Below are 14,475 nucleotides of genomic sequence, written 5' to 3'. Positions count from 1 at the left end.
CAGCCGCTCCGCAGCATGTGGGATCCTCCCGGACTAAGGCATGAACCCACGTCCCCTGCATTGGCAGGTGGACTCAACCACTGCGCCAATTGATGTGAAGAAAAAACACATCGAAGAGTAACAGCCTATTGGTAATTAACACATCAGCCTCTTCATGCAAAAAAAGGAATACATAACCATCAGTTTTAATTATGCTTCAATACGTAAAAAAGGTATGTTAAAAACAGTAGCCATAAAGCATTGTGTTCAACCACAAAGTTAATGTTAATCAATTAAAAGGTTAAGAAATTAGATGAGGGTAAGAAAAGAAGGTTTGCATTTGTTTAACTAGAAACATCCAAGGTCTCTGCAAACATGCAAAGGTCTCTTGTTGAATTTTAGTTTCTAGCTTTTAACTGCTTTATCGGTATTCTTAGAAAAGGAAACAAATGAAAAGGAGGAAGGGAAAAGGAGCAGAAAGGAACACATTTTTAACTATTAAAACCCCTGAATCGCAGCTTAGGGCTATTAACACACAAGATGGAAAACTACAAAATACCTCTATAAAGTCTGAGGTTGTTTTAATTCTGTAGGCACCAGCTTTACTTCAGAGAGCCCCATTCAGGTGCGCCAAATATTTGGGCAGTGCAGGAGGCATTCAGTGGTTGAGAATTTCGCTATTAATTTCTGGGAAGCCTCAAAAAGTGACCAACTGATTAGAATTGAAGGGAGATATATATAAGGCACAGGAGTACCTATTATCTGTCAGAGTTCATGTCTTCTTTTATCTCCCAGTCAAGGTCTAGTTGAGAAAGGGGTGGTTCTGGCAGCTGCTTTTAAAGAAAACAAACCTCACAGAACACTAAACATTATTATAATTCCATAAAAATACTGACCCAAACCACTGCCCACACATTCCAGTGTGCTGTGATTTTATCCCCATTTAAATCTGGCCATCACTGTTCATTTTAGCCCCTTTTCCTCGTTAAGAAAACAGTAATTGCACTAAGAAAGGAGGGCAAAGAAAGATAATGGAAGTGTGAGTAGTTTCAGTCCTTTGGAAAATTCATCTGACAATAAAATGTAAGAGTCTCATTCGATCTATCAATCACTTTGAGGAGTTTATTCATCCTACAAACATTTTTTGGAATGTCCACCATGTGCCAGTCATTGCACTCTTACTTAAATCCATCACTGAACAAGCAGGCTGAGATCCCTGCCCGGGTAATGCCTACATTCATTCCACTGGTGAAAAGCAGACAGTAAGCAGAAAACATGACAATAGACAATATGCAAGACCCACATTTAAAAAGGAAAGAGAGGGCTTCCCTGGTGGCACAGTGGTTGAGAGTCCACCTGCCGATGCAGGAGACACGGGTTCGTGCCCCGGTCCGGGAGGATCCCACATGCCATTGAGTGGCTGGGCCCGTGAGCCATGGCCGCTCAGCCTGCGCGACCGGAGCCTGTGCTCCGCAACGCGAGAGGCCACAACAGTGAGAGGCCTGCATACCACAAAAAAAAAAGAAAAAAAAAAAAAGAAAAGAGAGAAAAAATGAAGTAATATCAGAAGTGGGTGGGTGGTAAATAGAAATGGTGATATTAAATAAAGGAATATGGTAGGTAGAATATTTGTCCCTCAAAGATGTCTATGTCTTTATTCTGGAAGTGTTTGAATAAGTTGCTTTACATGAAAAAAAGATGTGATTGAAGTTGAGGTCTTTTGAGATGAGGAAATTACCTTGGTGTCTTTTAGATGGGACAGATCTGAATATCTGGGTCCTTAAAGGGGAGGAATCCATCCCAGCTGGGTGAGAGAGAGCAATGGAAGTGTGAGAAGGATTCAGTGCTTCATTGCTGGTCTGAAATGTAAGAGACTTGGTGTAACTCCCAAGAGACATCTCTAGAAGCGGGAAAAGCCAAGAAAATGGATTCTTCCCAAGAGCCTACAGAAGGAAAGAGACCCTGCCTGCACCTTGATTTTAACCACGTGAAAACTATGTTGAACTTCTGACCGAAAGAAGTATAAGGGAAAAAACTGTTGTTTTAAGCCACTAATTTGGTGATTTGTTATAGCAGCAATGAGAAACTAATAAAGGAATCAGATAAGGCATATTAAAAAGATGACATCCTAGCAAATTCTGGAAGAAGGTGAGGGAGATAGCCAAATGCACACTTCAGGAAAGCGCATTCCAGGCAGGGGCAACAAAGAGTGAAAGGATCAAGTTAGGAACATTACTAGCAGGTTCCAGAAACCAGGAGGAGGCCAGTATAACTGGAGCAGCATGGGCAAAGAGGAAGGTAGTGGACAAGACATCAGAGAACTTATTGGAAGTGAGATCATGAAGGACCACTGTATGACATGGAGACACTGGATGGTTATGACAGTGGAGTGTCATCATCAGTTTACATCTCATAGTGATCCTGCTGGCTTCATTACTGAGAACAGGAAATAGAGGAACAAAAGTGAAGGCAAGGGACACTGACAGAATGCTACTGCAGTAACAAGATGACTGATAACAACAGCATGGACCAGGGGTAGTAATGAAGGTGGTAGGAAATAGTGCAAACATGAATATATTTTGAAAGTGAAGCAAACAACACCAAAACAAAAATAAGTAAGTGGGGCTACACTGAACTGAAAAACTTCTGCACAGCAAACAAAACCATCAACAAAATGAATAGGCCACCTAGGGAATAGGAGGAATTATTTGCAACTCATATATTTGGTAAGGGGTTAATATCCAAAATATACAAGGAGGCAATACAACCCAATAGCAAAAAAGCAAACAATCCAATTCAAAATTGGACAGAGGAACTGAATAGATATTTTTCCAGAGAAGATATACAAATGGCCAACATGTACATGAAAAGGTGCTTGACATCACTAATCATCAGGGAAGTGCAAATCAAAACTATAATGAAACATCACCTCATACCTGTTAGAACAGCTATCATCAAAAAGACAAGATTTAAGCATTGGTGAGAATGCAGAGAAAAAGACACTTTTGCACTATTGGTCAGAATGTAAATTGTTACAGTTACTATGGAAAACAGTACGGAGGTTCCTCAAAAAATTAAAAATAGAACTACCATATGACCCAGCAATTACCCTTCTGGGTATATATACAAAGGAAATGAAAATTGGATCTTGATGAGATAGGGACAGTCCCAAGTTCATTGCAGCGTTATTCACAATAGCCAAGATACTAAACAACCTGAGTGTCTGTCAAGAGATGAATGGATGAAGAAGATGTGGTATATATACATACAATGGAATATTATTCAGCCACGAGAAAGGACATCCTGCCATTTGTGACAACATGGATGGACCTGGAGGGCATTATGCTAAAAGGGATAAGTCAGACAGAGAAAGATAAATACTGTATATCACTTATATATAAAATCTAAAGAAGCTGGACTCATAGAAACAGAGACTAGAATGGTGGTTACCAGGGGCTGAGGGGTGTGGGAAGAGAGATGTTGGTCAAAGAGTACCAACCTCCAGCTATAAAATGAACAACTTCTGGGGAATCTAATGTATGGCATAATGATAATAGCTAATAAGAGCCTATTAGATACTAAGTGAATAGATCTCAAATGTTCTCACCACAGAAAGAAAATGATAATTATATAATGGGATGGAGGATTTAGATAAGGATACAGTGCTAATTGTTTTGCCATACACAATTGTATCAAATCAACATGTTGTACATCTTCAACTTACACAACGTCATATGTCGATTATTTCAGTAAAGCTGGAAAAAAATGAAAGAAAGGGAAAAAGCAAAGATTTCCTAAAAAAGATGGTATGGGATATAAGTGAAAGGAGAAGTGAAGCACAAATGTTAGGTGTTTGGCCACAGTTGCTAAAAGTATGAAGTTGCAATCAACCGAGATGTGAAAGGATCCAGGCACAGGAAGTCGAAAGGAGAAGATTAGGAATTCAACTTCAGACATGCTAAATGAGATATTTCTACTCGAGATACCAGTGGAGATTCCAAGAAGTCATTTGTATATTCAGCCTGGAGTTCAGAAGACAAATGTTGTTGGCTTTATAAACTTGGTAGGTATCAGGACAAAGGTAGTATTTTGAGCGATGAAACAGGATATCATCAATGAAATAAATGGAGGAAAAAAAAGGGCTTCCCTGGTGGCACAGTGGTTGAGAGTCCACCTGCCGATGCAGGGGACACGGGTTCGTGCCCCGGTCCTGGAGGATCCCACATGCTGCAGAGCGGCTGGGCCCGTGAGCCATGGACGCTGAGCCTGCGCGTCCGGAGCCTGTGCTCCGCAATGGAAGAGGCCCCAACAGTGAGAGGCCCATGTACCGCAAAAAAAAAAAAAAGGAAGAACTGATGATTGAAACCTGTAGGATTTCAAAATTCAAAAGGTAGAGGGACCAGAAGATACTGCGAAAGAGCAATCAATAAAGCATGTTAGTGTCCTGGGGGAGAAAATAAAATGGAAAATTAAGCACCTGTGTATAATGATAGCTATATGAAAATAATAATTATTGATTATTTTAGAGGCAAAAGAAATCTGAAGTTTCAGCTGGAGGGAGATGGTTTTACAACTTATGAATTATTAAAATAATAATGTGAATATATTTAGCTCTGAAGAACTATCCATAACTTGCTGTCCATTGAGAAAATCATATTGTAGAATAATGCAGAAGACAAGATCTTATTTAGAGAAAAAATATAAATAACAATAAAACTACATATATAATATATTCCTATTTATTAACATGATCAAGTAGAAAATTAGAGAAAGATATAATCCAGGCATCTTACACTAGAGGGAAGACAGAAAAAGAGGCTACACTGCAGTGAGCTAGTCAATTTTCCTTTATATTTCTTTCACAGTTTTAAGTTATTGAATGAGTATCCATTACTTTTTAGTATAAATGTTGCTGTTGTTATTAAACAAGGATTCTGGGTTTTATTAAAGCCAGTTGTGTGGAAAAGCCATAATATATTGCAGCCGTTTCTCAAAACAGTAAGAATAATTAGAAAATCGCAGGTACCATTTGATCTCCACACATGGCCTCTAATCTTTGATTACTTCTCATTCTGAGATGTTTAAGAATTTGGTCTTTCTTATGGCCATGCCTCAGGATGCTAAATTCTGTCCTGAATTCAGCCACATCTCTCAGGCTACTGCATTAAGTTGCCCAGTATTGCTAGCTAAAGCTTACTCATAACTGTCTGCATGTTTAGTCCGTCTTGAAATTTTTGGATATGTATCCCTTCCCATCTCATATGTCCCTCACCTAAGCTTTATGATTTCTACAACTCTATTTAGCTATCCCTCTGGCCTTGTGCTTATTCTAGGTTAAAAATCAATTTGATGTAATTAAATGGGAGAAATTAATTGCAACCCCACTATGTAACAAGCAGTATGCTGAGACGAATCACAGAGAGCTATAAAGTTACAAAAATTTTTAGCGCAGTGAGCAATGAAGATCATCAGACCCACAAAGTAGTCAATGTTCTGATAGAGGCATGAGTTGAAACCAACTTTCTGTTACTGGGAAATTTTCCAAAAGGGCACTGACTCTCAATTTATAGATGTACTTCTCCATTTCTATAAAAAGATGAAAATTATTTTCAAGATTTTTTTAAAATTCGCATCAAACTTTTTCCTTAAGCATTTGCATTCTGGATTTAACCCTAACACTCAACAGAAATTGTTATAAGGTCAGCAAACATATGCTGGTTATTGAATATGTTAGTGAATAACATATTTTTTAAAGGAAAGGGCCATTTTAAGAACACGATGATGCTAACTCAACACAGGAGACAGAGTGCAAAACTCTCAAATATTGAATGTTCACTCTGGAAATGCAGAAATGGGAATAGTGAAGTGTTTTTTTGTGGAATAAACTGTGGATTGAGGATCAATGAGGAAGACAGTACGAGCTGTCTTGCTAAGTTTTTTCTGTGCTGGAATACGAAGTTATTCCACACGGCATTGAGCCCACATAACTCTGTATGTTGAAATAAAAATTCTGCGGTCTACAATTGTGCACAGATTTTCCTCTCAGTTAAGCTTACTAAGGATAGAAATGTTATTCAGAAATTTTTAAACCATAAAATCCAAGTTGCTCAGTTACAAGCCTGAACTCATCTGTATCTTCTGTTGTGTTTATCATCAGATTGAATAACCAGAGCTATCCTACTCTCCTGTCACTCAAGATGAAATTTTATGTGTTAATACTGATTTCTTTCTTCATTTCTCCTCATTCAAACTTTCTAAATTCTTTGATTCCACCTCCTTAAAACCTCCCACCCGTCCACCCCCTTCTCTCCGTCACAGTTACCACTGTGTTAATTCATGCTCTCACACTAACTTAGATTATTGCTGTTATCCCCTAAATGCTCCTATTATCTTTCTGTTTCTGTTCCATCCACGTTCTATTCACACTACAGTTCAGTGTGTTATTTATAAAAGTTGAATTTGGTCATTTCCTGAATAATCCATTTTAGAGCATCCCACGGCCTTCAGCTGGAATGCCCCTCCATCTGGCTCCTGTCTGTGTGCCCAACTTGATCTTTTCACACTCCACCATGGATACTAAACTTCAGTCAAACTAAACTAGATAATCTAGCTCCAAAAGAGCCAGACTGTCCACAGCTGATCTCCTTCAAACTCGATATTTTCTATTTATCTGCCCAGAGATAAGTAGTTTCCTATCTTTTGTGAAGTATCCTTTGAACTTTTCATTCAAATAAGCTGCCATTCCTTTGTGATGCCAAAGAACCCCTTGTTTACCTGTCATTCAGCACTTACTGCTTTTTTTCAATGAAATTCCCCAACTCTCCCAATTTACTTGACTCTCATTGAGGGCAAGAGCCACATTTCATTTGTTTTCATGTTTACAGTACCCAACACACTTCTCTTCAATGAATATTACCAAAGAATGAAATATGATTGTTAACATTTTCACAAATAATTTCATGATACATTATAGTGTACCAAATAGGAAATAAAGAAATTACAAAGTTATAAAATAGAGTCAAGATATTAAAATAATACCAAGAGGAAACTTGGTTTAACAGGAAGGAATGAAGAGATCTAAAAGTGTAGAGTGGAGAGGTAAATATTTTTTAAAAAACACCTAAAAAATCAACTTAGACAACTGACTATTTAAAGCAAGATCAATAACATTGTAAGATGGGTTCTATAAGGTTATTTGACTAAAAGGTATGACGGAAGTAGAAAAAAAATGGAATGGACAGATAAACGAAATTATACTGTTGTAAAAGAAAGAATGTGGCTCATCACCCAGTTCTACAAGGATTAAGGCATTATCCACTGCAGTTGCTGAGGGACATTGCACCCTGAGAGGAGCTCAGGATGAAAAACAGGATGAGGCACTCTGTGTTTTGGAAAAACAGGCCCCTTAGATAGTTTGATGTACACCTCAGGATGAATTTTAATGTACCCAGATTCTTGCATTTTTTCACATATAGAAAAGCATTAGAACATTACCTGAGATATCTGTTCTTTGTAAGTAACAGTAATCTTTTACCAAGATGTATGCATTTAAAAAAAATATTGGGGTATAGTTGATTTACAATGTTGTGTTAGTTTCAGATGTACAGCAAAATGAATCAGTTATACATACACATATATCCACTCTTTTTTAGATCCTTTTCCCATATAGACCATTACAGAGTATTGAATAGAGTTCCTTATTAGGAGCTCTACAGTAGGTCCTTATTAGTTATCTATTTTATACATAGTAGTGTGTATATGTCAATCCCAATCTTCCAATTTAACCATCCCCCTTACCCCCTGGTAACCATAAGTTTATTTTCTACATCTGTAACTCTATTTCTAAGATGTATGCTTGACTGCACTTACTCCCTAGCCAAAAATCATATATATCCTGGCTTCTCCACTATCCCTTTGGAGCAGTCCCCTCAAAGGGGTTACTGGGGGGGCTGTCTCCCACGGCAGTCTCAATAAGACCCTGAACAAAACTTAAACTCACAGCTCTTATGTTGTATGCTTTTCCTCCAGTAGACACTGTCATGAAGGTATTGAATTTGTGAAGGGGAAAATTTGAAGGGTGAATTGGAAGTTGAAAAGCAGGCAGTATCATGTGTGAAGTGGGCAGAGGGAATAGCGTAGCAAACATTGTCAGGTGTGAAGTGGTACAACATTGATTCCAAATTGACTTTTATACGTTGTGAATGCACATTGTTTGGCACCAGAACAAACATGACAACTTAATAAAGTGATGCATAACTTAAAAAGTCAATAGAAGAATTAAGCAGAATTATATAAAAAAAAAAACATTGAATAAACCATGAGAAGGTAGAAAGGAATGTTAGAGAATAAAAACCGGCAAGACAAAGTAGGAACAAAACCAATATTGCCAATGTCTACCAACCCTATCAATGATCATATTAAATGTAAATATACAGTAGGCTTCAGCAAAAATCGTGGAGTAAGGACCACTAAAAATTTCTCCTCCATAAAAACAATGATAACACTGGCAAAACGTTGTAAGAGTCAACTTTTTCAGATCTCTGGAAATTAACCAAAGACTTACAGAATTCCAGGGAGAATGTAAGCAAGAAAAACAGCTGAATCTTTGTGTGAACTGTTAGCTTTGGCGGTCTTTTAATTTCCCCCACTTTCAACCTTCCCCCTCCCCCTCAGCTCCACAGTAGTCTTGAAAAGCAACATCCTGAAATTGCAGTGAAAACCCACAAGGAAAAGTCTAGGGCCAGATAGCCTCACAGGTGATTTCCACCAAACACTGAAATAATTAACATCACTTCTTTGTGAACTTCTCCAAAAAATAATTTACAACTCATTGTATGAGTCCAGCATTATATTGACACAAAAACCTGATAGAAATATCACAGAAAGAGAAATCTACACATCAATTTACCTTATACATATAGGATACAACAATCCTCAACAAATACTAGCAAATCAAATTCAGCAACACAAAAAAAGGATTATACACAGTGATAAAGTGTGTTTTATCCAGGAAAGCAAGGTTGCTTAAAACATATGAAATCAATCTATATCATAAAACATACCAATATTATATGATTATCTCATGGATTCTGAAAAACCATTTGACAAAATCTAACACCCTTTCACAATAAAAACAATAAATAAACGAGGGATAGATGGAAACATACTCAACCTGATAACATACATCTACAATAGACCAACAGTTACCATCATAATTAATAGTGAAACACTGAAAGCTCTCCTCCAAGTATCAAAAGCAAGACAAATGTCTATTCTTGACACTTCTAGTCATCCTTACACTGGAGGTTCTAGCAAGGGCAACTAAGAAAAAAAACAAAAAATGCATCCATTAGTCATTAGGGAATGCAAACTAAAATTGAAATGAGCTGATACTTCATCCTCACTAGGATGGCTGAAATTTTAAGAAGATAGAAAATACGAGTGTTGACAAGGATGTGGAGAAATTAGAATGCTCATACATTGCTGACAGAATTGTAAAATGATGTTGTCATTTGGAAAAGCATTTAACAACTCTTCAAAGAGTTACACATATAGTTACCATATGACCCAGTAATACTAGTTTTAGGTATGTACCCAAGAGAAATGAAAACAAATTTCAAACAACCTAAACAAATGTGATTGCCAGGGACTGGGGGTCAGAAGAGAAAGGAGAGTGACTACTAATGGTATGAGGTTTCTTTTTTGGAGCAATGCAAATGTTCTAGAGTTAGAGAGTTGTGATGGTTGTGCACCTCTTCATATATGTTAAAAGCCAAAGAATTGTACACTTTAAAAAAGACAGATATTATATTTTGTGAATTACATCTCAATAAAAAACTAATAAACTACATAAATATACTAAATACACCAATTAAAAGGCATAAACTGTTAGATGGAGTTAAAAAATAAGACTCAGCTACATGCTGCCTGCACTAATGTACTTTAAATGAAAATACATAAGAAGGCTGAAAGTAAAAGATGAAAAATGATATACAGGATAATTATAAGTATAAAAAAGCAAAGCTTATGAATATCAGACAAATTATACTTCAATACAAAGTATATTACAAGAGATAAGGGAGACTATTTCATGATTTATCAAGAGCAAAAACAAATCCAAAATATGCATAAACCTAATTATAGAACACAAAAATTCATGAAGCAAAAATTGACACAATTAACAGGAGGAATAGGGTAATACAATTGTAGGTGGTATATTTAACACCTCATTCTCAGTAATTGATAGAATAAATACACAAAATTATAAAGGAGAGAGAAAACCTTGATTATGCTATCTATCAATTGAACAAAATTGCCTACAAAACATTGTGCTCAACAACATATTCTTGTCAAGCTCACAAGGAACATTCTCCAAGAGAGACCACATGCTTGATTATACAAGTAACAATAAATTTCAAAAGGATATAAACTTACAGATTACGCTATCTGATGAAAATGGAAAAATACAAATGAATCAAAACAAGATATACAGAAAAGGACAAATATTTGGAGTTAAATAACACACCTCTAAATAAACCATAAGCCATAAAGAAGTCAAAAAAAAAGATTTAACAAAAATAAATAAATGGGACTCCATCAAGCTTAAAAGCTCTTACACAATGAAGGAAACTATCAACAAAATGAAAAGGTCACCTACTGAATGGGAGAAGATATTTTCAAACTATATATCCAATAAGCAGTTAATATCCAAAATACATAACTCATTTTACTCAACATCAAAAAAAAAAAACCTGATTAAAAAATGGGCAGAGGACCTGAATAGACATTTTTCCAAAGAAGATATACAGATGGCCAACAGGCACATGAAAAGATGCTCAGCATCAATAATCATCAGGGAAATGCAAATCAAAATCACAATGAGAGATCACCTCACACCTGTCAGAATAGCTATTATCAAAAAGACAACAAATAACAAGTGCTGGGAAGGATGAGGAGAGAAGGGAACCCTCATGCACTGTTGATGGGAATGCAAATTGGAGCAGCCACTATGAAAAATAATATAGACATTCCTCAAAAAGTTAAAAATAAAACTGTCATATGATCCAGTCATTCCACTCTTGGGTATTTATCTGACAAAAACAAAAACACTAATTAGAAAAGACATATGCACCCCTATGTTCATTGCAGCATTATTTACAATAACCAAGATATTGGAAGCAACCTCAGTGCTTGTCAATATATGAATGGATAAAGGAGAGGTGGTGTATATACAAACACACAATGGAATACTAGCCATAAAAAAAGAATGAAATCTTGTCATTTTCAGCAACATGGATGGACGTGAGGGTATTATGCTATGAAATAAGTGAAACAGAAAAGACAAATACTGAATGATTTCACTCATATGTGGAATATAAAAACCAAAACAAATGAACAAAAATAACAAAACAAAAACAGAGTTATAGACACAGAGAACAAACTGGTGGTTGCCAGAGGGGAGGTAGTGGGGAGAGGAAAGATGAGTTGAGGGGGATTAAGAAGCATAAACGTCCAATTGTGAAATAAATGAATCACAGGTATAAAAAGTACAGTGAAGGGAATATAGTCAATAAAAATGTAATATATTTGTTTGGTGACATAGAACTAGACTTATCATGGTGATCATTTTGAAGTGTATAGAACTACTGAATCACTATGTTGTATACTAGGAACTAACATAGTGTTGAAGGTCAATTATACCCCAAAGAAAACAAACAAGCAAACTCATAGTAATAGGGATACAACTTGTTACCAGAGGTGGAATGTGGGGAGAGTGGGAATTGGATGAAGGTGATCAAAAGATACAAACTTCCAGTTACAAGATAAATAAGTACCAGGGATGTAATGTACAACATGATAAATATAATTAACACAGTGATATGTTATATATCAAAGTTGTTAAGAGAGTCAATCCTAAGAGTTCTCATCACAAGGAATTTTTTTTTCTTTTTCTTTAGTTTTTAATCTATATGTGATGATGTGTAGTCACTAAATTTATTGTGATAATCATTTCATAGATGTATGTAAGTCAAATCGTTATTCTGTGCTTATACACTGCAGTACATCAGTTATATCTCAATAAAACTGGAAGGAAAATCAAGGAGAATTAACAACACATTGAACTGAAATATAAGGAAAACACAATATATCAAAAAGTATGGAATGCGGCTAAAGCTATGTTTAGAGAGAAATTTATGGTTTAAATGTATATACAATTGACCCCTGAACAGCATGGGATTGGGGGGCTGAAAATCCACAGATAACTATAGCTGGCCCTCCAAATCCATGGTCCTGCATCTATGGATTTAACCAACCATGTATTGTGTAGTACTGTAGTAAGTATTTATTTAAAAAAATCATCTGTGTATAAATGGACCCATGCAGTTAAAACCTATGCATTCAAGGGTCCACTGTATTATAGAAAGTACCCAAAAGCAGTGATTTAAATTTCCAACATCAAGAAGATCGAAAAAAGAGAAAATTAAACTTCAGGAATGTGGACTAAAAAAAAAATACAGTTAAGAGAAGACATTTTAAAAGGGAAAAAAACAGACAAATGAAGAATATTTTGAGTCAAAATTTAGTTATTACAAAAATTTCTTAAATTTACAAAATCCTAGCAAAACAAAAACATAAATTTTTTAAAATAAAGAAAAAAAATTACCAATATCAGGAATCCCATGACAGATAACACAAGCATTAAAATGTCAATAAGAAAATAAATAAAAATAAGTTTCTGCCAAAAATGTTAACTCATTTGAAATGGACAAATTTCTTAAAAACAGAATTCATCAAAACTGACTAAAACAAATGGAAAAAAGTTTTTTGTTTTTTGAGGTTTTTTTTAGTTTGCATATTTATTTTTCTTTTATATTCATCCACTTTCAAAAAGCATTTGAGGCAACTTACAATAAAACTGCTGGCCCAATAAATAGAAGAGCCAAAAGATAAAGAAGAAAGGTTAAAATTGCAAAGAAAAGGAAGAGAGAAAGAATGCTATTAAATAATCCTGGTTGAATGTTGCTAAAGCAATTAAATATGAAATTTAGTTTAGAACTTCCCACACAACCAAGTCAGAAAAGGCCACATAAGGAATCTGATATATAGTTAATTACATTTTAAAGTAATTGCTTTTATAATCTACATCCTTGCCATAAAGAAAACTTTAAGCCAGTATTTCACAAACTCAACACTTTTGATAGTTTAGACCACATAATTTTTACTGAGGGAGGCCATCCTGCATGTTGTTGGATGTTTACTAGAATTCTTAGCCTATACCACTTTGTGCCAGTAGCATTTTCTTCCAGTCTCTAGACATTCCCAAATGTCACCTGTTGAGCAAAATTATCACCAGTTGAGAACACCTGCTTGAGCCACAGACAATTTCACCAATGAATGTTTTTAAACATTTAGGCAAAAGAAAATACCAACACAACATAGCTCCTTCCAGAAAATAGAGACTGCTTCCAAATATATTTTATGAAAACAATGTTATTCTGCTATTAAACCAAGAAAATGTTAGAGTCCAATACCCCCTTGTAAAAATAAATGGAATATTCGTCATTACATATTAATTAGCACATCAAATTCAGAATTATATGAAATGAGTAGCATACCATGAGCAAGTGAAGTCTATCACGTTAATGAAAAGTTTGTTTTACACTCAAAAACCAAACAATGAAATTAACCACTTTAACATAATTAAGGAGAATAATTATATGGTATCTCAATGAATGCATAAAAGGCATTCAACAGAAGTCAATGTACATTCATGATATACTCAACACATTAAAAATAGAAGGAAACTGTCAACCTCATAATCAGTACATAAAGAGGTAAAGCTAACCATCAGACTTTGTCATGAAACACAAATATACAAATACCTTTCCTGCTAAGACTGAGAAGCTAAGTACATGCATTTTTACTACTTATATTCAGAATTGTATTGAAAGTCTTGGACATTACAATAAAACAAAATAAAAACAAAAAAACAACAAGAAAAACTATACATATTAGAAAGAAAGAAGTAAACCTCCCTGTACTCACAGATAATATGTTCATCTCCCTATAAAATACTAAGGAATCTATGTATATAGACACATAGACACACACACACACACACACACACACACACACACACACACACACACAGAGTACACTTCTGGTGACTTTAGCAAAGTCAGAGGATTCAAGGACAATATTTAAAAATTGAATGCATTCCTACATACTAGCAACAAACAAAATTAAGACATTAAGCAATACCATTTATGATAGCACCAAAAAGCCTAAATACTTAGGAATAACTTTTTAAAAAGATATGTGAAGATCTCTTTACTGAAACTACAAACTACTGCTAGTTTTTCTTTTAGAACAAAACAAAAAGAAAGCTCTAGCATATTCATAGATTGGAAGTGTCCACAAAATTATTTTTTTTTTTGCTAAAATTGGCCTATAGGGTATATGAAATACTAATCAATACCACCATGGGCCTGTTTG

Source organism: Delphinus delphis, chromosome 3 (genome assembly GCF_949987515.2).
Source record: "Delphinus delphis chromosome 3, mDelDel1.2, whole genome shotgun sequence".
Lineage (NCBI taxonomy): Eukaryota > Metazoa > Chordata > Mammalia > Artiodactyla > Delphinidae > Delphinus > Delphinus delphis.
Note: the sequence above shows the minus strand (reverse complement) of the source record.